Genomic DNA, 5365 nt, shown 5'->3' with positions numbered 1-5365 from the left:
GTGACCTTGGCTTCATTTATGAGCTTAAGATATATTCTAATAGGACAGGTCCAGTTGCTCCTCGTAAAATGATAAAATTGTGAAGTATTTTACTTTTTAAAAAACTTCTTTCCTGTTGAAAGTATTACATATGTCTCCCTTTCCCCCCATTGACCTCTCCCAGCCCGCCCCTACCCCCAGCACAGGCCCTCACCCCACTAGTGTCTATTGGTTATGCTTATATGCATGCATACAAGTCCTTTGGTTGATCTCTTCCCCCCCACCCCCACCCCCCCACCCCCGCCTCCCACCCTTCTCTGCCTTCCCTCTGAGGTTTTATGGTCTGTTCAATGCTTCTGTGTCTCTGTCTGGATCTATTTTTGTTCATCAGTTATGTTGTTGTATTTTACGTTTTTTTTCTAAGTAGGTGCACTTCACTTAAATTCTCCTTGATTATTTTTAATCTTTCTAATTCCCTTGTTAAAATATTTCATATGATCTTATCACACCTTTGAGATAAAGAATTGCTGTTGGATAAAATGTGATTCCATCCAGAGAATATTTTATATACCTTAAGGGTGGTGCCTAGTAAAATTTTATCTCTTGCTTCTTTAAGAAAATTTAGATGCTATAAATCCCGCCTCTAATCTTCTTGGATACATTCCTCATTCTCATTTTACGACACAGTCTCTTCTGTTTTATTTAATAGTTTAATAGTCACGTTTGAAATTGGTTGGGAAGCAATCTCAACAAATGGTTTACAGGCTCCTTTTAATGGGCAGTGTTAGATATTTATTGCTCTCAGCTATAACATTGTTATTATTATTAGGAATTATTTGTTGATTGCTGGTGGTTGCGCTTGGAGCTGTGTGAGACGTAGAGAAGCGATAATCACTGCCCTGTGGCCCATTATCTGGCGAATAAAAACGAGGTGTCTCTGTGTGGGTTCCCTGGCTCCGCGGCAGATATTCCCTCCTCTAGGGAATGGACACGGCCTAGAGTCAGGTGATGCATTTTCACCTTATTTTGGGGGGCCTCTTCCCACGAGTATTACTAGTAGATTTCTTGGCAGTCAAGGTGAACTCCCTAAGAGGAAACGTTAGAGTCATAAAGTAAACCGATGACCTGTGCAGGCACATTGTTGATTCATGACTCCAGCCTCTGCATTAGGTTGGCATTGCTCATATCTGTAAGTAAGGGTTGGAAATAACCCGAGAGGTTCGGGTCATTCAAAACCCACTGGACAAGAACTATCCCCAAAGGAACGAGATAGAGGGATCCCTTCCCTAACATTGGCAAGGACGCTTGACGAACTCTGCTCGTTGAGCCAGTGAGTATTGTTTTCTTTAGCTTGCTCATACTTTTTAAAAAATTATTGACTTGAGAGAGAGAGAGAGAGAGAGAGAGAGAGAGAGAGGAAAGGTGAGAGAGAGAGAGAAAGAGAGAAAAACACCGATTTGTTGTTCCACTTATTTATGCATTCATTGGTTGATTCTTTTGTTGTTGTTGTTAGAACAACTCAGCAAAATAAAATTTCCGTTTTATTGTGGACAACATTGTTTCACACATACATCAACCAGGCCAAAAATAAATAAATAAATAAATAAATAAATAGATAAATAGAAATTTTTTTTTTTTAAATATATTTTATTGATTTTTTACAGAGAGGAAGGGAGAGAGATAGAGAGTTAGAAACATCGATGAGAGAGAAACATCGATCAGCTGCCTCCTGCACATCTCCCACTGGGGATGTGCCCGCAACCCAGATACATGCCCTTGACCGGAATCGAACCTGGGACCTTTCAGTCCGCAAGCCGACGCTCCATCCACTGAGCCAAACCGGTTTCGGCGATAAATAGAAATTTTATAGACAAAAAAAAATGGGAAAAAAAGAAACCTTTTTATCTTGGCCTTTTAAACCATCTTATACAAACCAACTACTTATAGTACAGCTAAGTACATACACTGGAACGCTCAGAATAAGACTGTTTTTTGTTGTTGTTTTTGCTTTTTTTTTTAAAAAAAGGTTTTCTTCTCCTTTGAGATAATGAACATGGTCACACCACAAGTAAAGTCACAAGTAGGACAGAGAATGCTCCAAAGGCTGGTTTGTGGTCCCAAGATCATTAAAAATGGCTGACCCCTAACCACATGTACAAAAATATAAAAGTGTAAATAAAAAATACAAACAGCCCTAACCAGTTTGGCTCAGTGGATAGAGCGTCAGCCTGCAGACTCAAGGGTCCCAGGTTCGATTCCGGTCAAGGACATGTACCTTGGTTGCAGGCATATCCCCAGTAGGGAGTGTGCAGGAGGCAGCTGATCGATGTTTCTCTCTCATCGATGTTTCCAACTCTCTATCCCTTTCCCTTCCTCTCTGTAAAAATTCAATAAAACATATTAAAAAAAATACAAACAAATTTTCCTTTTAAAAGTATTTTTAAGAAAAAAAGCAGGGCCTTGGAAGTTTTGGTTCTTTTTTCCTCCCCTGTTGCAAATTCACATTGTGGTTTTGGTTGGGTGGTGGAGAGTGTGTGTCATCTGCAGGTGGCGCTGCCCAAGGTGGATGGGTGGGCAGGCAGGCCGGACCACGTTTAGATTCTGAGACAGGAAGTGGAGGGTGAATAGGTCACGGAGGCCTTTAATGTTTCCTTTTTTTGCTGTCTAGTCATCCTCATCGGTCTTCTGCTTCTTGGTGTCAACATCCTCATCCTCATCATCTTCAGCTGCCCGTTTGTCTGTAGCTGCCTCAGCCTCCTCATCTTCCTCCCATCCTCTTCCTCACCATCACCTTCCTCTTCCTCCTTCTCCCCTCCTTCCTCTTCTTCATCTACCTCATGGTCAGTCTCCTGCTCCCCCTTTTCCTCATTAGCATTCCCATTTGCAGGTGCATCTCTTCCGTCCTCTGCCTCCTCCACAACTTCCTTCTTCTCCTTTAGTCCTTGGTGGTGATCTTGGAGCTGGTGTCCACGACCGTGTCTGACATGGTGGGGCACACCAGTGATCCTGTGCATCGGATTTTTTTTTTTTTTTTTAAAGCGAGAGTTGGAGGACTCTGGCAAAGAAGCTGCCGGAGTCCCTAGTAGCGGCGGAGGTGGTTGCAGTGAGCAGAGAGGGAGCCACAGGAACAATGCAAAGATGGCTTTTCAGAACAGCCAGTTCATTGGTTGATTCTTGTATGTACCCTGACCGGGGATCGAACCCACAACCTTGGTGTATCCGGAAGATGCTCTAATCAACTGAGCTACCCAGCCAGGGCCTCCACATTCTGTGAGTTTCATACATAATTGTTTATAGCTAATATACAGTATTTACATATTTTTATCAATACCGACTCCTCAGCTGGCCATGGCTGTTCTCTGTCGAGCCCGTGTCCTAGTCCTCGAAGGGTGTTTTCCCTCTGAGCACGACAGCGGAGGGGCCGACGCGGCTCTGTGTGGATGTGGGTGCCGGCTGCTCTGGGCCGGACTTGGAGGTGTCACTGAGGAAGTGAAGCGGACCCTGCGGGGAATGTGGTCCTGGGCCTGTTTCCTCAGCTTAGAGCCGCCTCAGCTAAAAATAGTGGAAGCTGTTCACCATCTGCCAAAGGCAGCTGTGTGGGCCTCCCATTGTGACCTGCAGGGAACACTGGTGTGGCTGGTCATTTCCCAAGAACTGACCTTGTTTACTGGGCAAAAGTTAATGTAGCTATCTATTGGTAGAGGGTCTTCTGTACTTTTTTTTTCATGACCATTGGTGTGTGGTAGGAGGCACCTTTGGCTCTCCCTTTAGGCATCCCTGTAATCACATCAACCTGTTTTGTTTTGTTTTTTAATATATATATATATTTTATTGATTTCAGAGAGGAAGGGAGAGGGAGAGAGACAGAAACATCAATGATGAGAGAGAATCACTGACCCGCTGCCCTCTTGCATGCCGCCCCTACTGGGGATCGAGCCCACAACCCAGACATGTGCCTTGACTGGGAATCAGAACTGTGAACTCCTGGTTCATAGGTCAACGCTCAACCACTGAGCCACATTGGCTGGACTGGTTTTAAGTAGAAATGAACAGATTTCCAGCTATATCAAGCAGAAAAGGAATTTGTGATAGAATATTAAGGTTCTTATAGAATCTCTGTGAGGGCCAAGAAGTTGGACTTGAAGGCCATGTAGCAAGGAACAATGCCCACATGACACCCTCCTTCGGCCTAAGCGTCAGAGTCATCTCTGCTGACCATAGACCCCGTGGTCCCCACCCGTGATGCTGGGTGTAGATGCTGAATCTGCACGTTGTCCCTCCAGAGCGGATGTTTCTGCCAGGGCTGTGCACCTGTTTCCCTCATCGGAGTTGAAGTCTTACATGAGTGTGTCTCATCTGTGCAGCCTGGGTCACAGGGGAGACTAGGAAAGTGATGGTCTGACCTCTCTACTCTGGGAGGCAGGACTCACAGGAAGTGATGCTAACGTAGGAAGAGTGTCCAAGGAGTGCTGAGTAAAACTGAAACCACAATACAATAGCACTGCTACATACCTGCCAGTGACTGCAATGGAAAAGACCAGCAGCATCAGGCAATGGAACTCTCATCTGTTGCCGGTGAGAGTGTAAATTGATACAACCACTTTGGAAAATTGTTTAGCAGCATCTACTACATCTGAACTATTCACATCCTATGTATGACCCAGCAATTCCACTCTTAAGGTATATACCCAAGAGAAATGCATGCATTTGTTCACCAAAACACAGATACTAGCATATTCATGGTAACACCGTTTGTAGTTCCCAAACTGGAAACCACCCAGATGCACATCACAGTAGAATGGAGATGATCGGAAGTGAGTATTCACACCATGCAAACGACATAACCATCAACATTAATGCACTGTGCCCTGGAATAGGATGGATGGATCTAGCAAACAATGTTGAATGGAAGAAGCTCAGAAACAGTACATTCTGTATAATAATATTTGTATGGAGTTCTAAAACCAGCCAACTCATCTATGGTGCTGGAAATAAAGATAGCATTTTCTTTAGCGGGGCAGTAAGTGGTTAAAGAGGCAAGAAGGTGGCATCCAGAATGCTGGTTGCATTCTGTTTCTTGATCTCGATATGGTTACTTGCATGTGTTCAGTTTGTATTTAGGTACTTTTCTGTAGCTATACTTTATTAAAAAGTATTACAAGTTCTTTGCTTAATCTCCCCCCCCCCCCATTCCCTCTGAGATTCATCAGTCTTATATGCATAACCCATGGACACAGACAATTGTTCGGTGAAGTCCTGGGGGAAGAGGGAAGAAAAAGGGGATATCAGTAATACTTTCAACACTACAGATAAATTAAAAAAAAAAAAGAATCAGGATTCACAGGGTTTTCTGCTCATCCACCCTATTTTTGATGTAGTATATAAA

The 5365-nt window shown here is 43.7% G+C and overlaps 1 pseudogene across 1 annotated transcript; it reads right to left on the bottom strand.

Moving 5' to 3' along the window:
* Positions 1-2643: 2643 nt before the first annotated feature.
* LOC308529417 (prothymosin alpha-like) lies at positions 2644-2965 on the bottom strand (annotated as a pseudogene). The gene has a single exon. The product of its transcript is annotated as a prothymosin alpha-like (transcript).
* Positions 2966-5365: the final 2400 nt, after the last annotated feature.

Source organism: Myotis nattereri (assembly GCF_964212035.1).
Source record: "Myotis nattereri genome assembly, chromosome: 14".
In the NCBI taxonomy this organism is placed as follows: Eukaryota; Metazoa; Chordata; class Mammalia; order Chiroptera; family Vespertilionidae; genus Myotis; species Myotis nattereri.
This window is presented reverse-complemented; position numbering and strand designations above follow the sequence as displayed.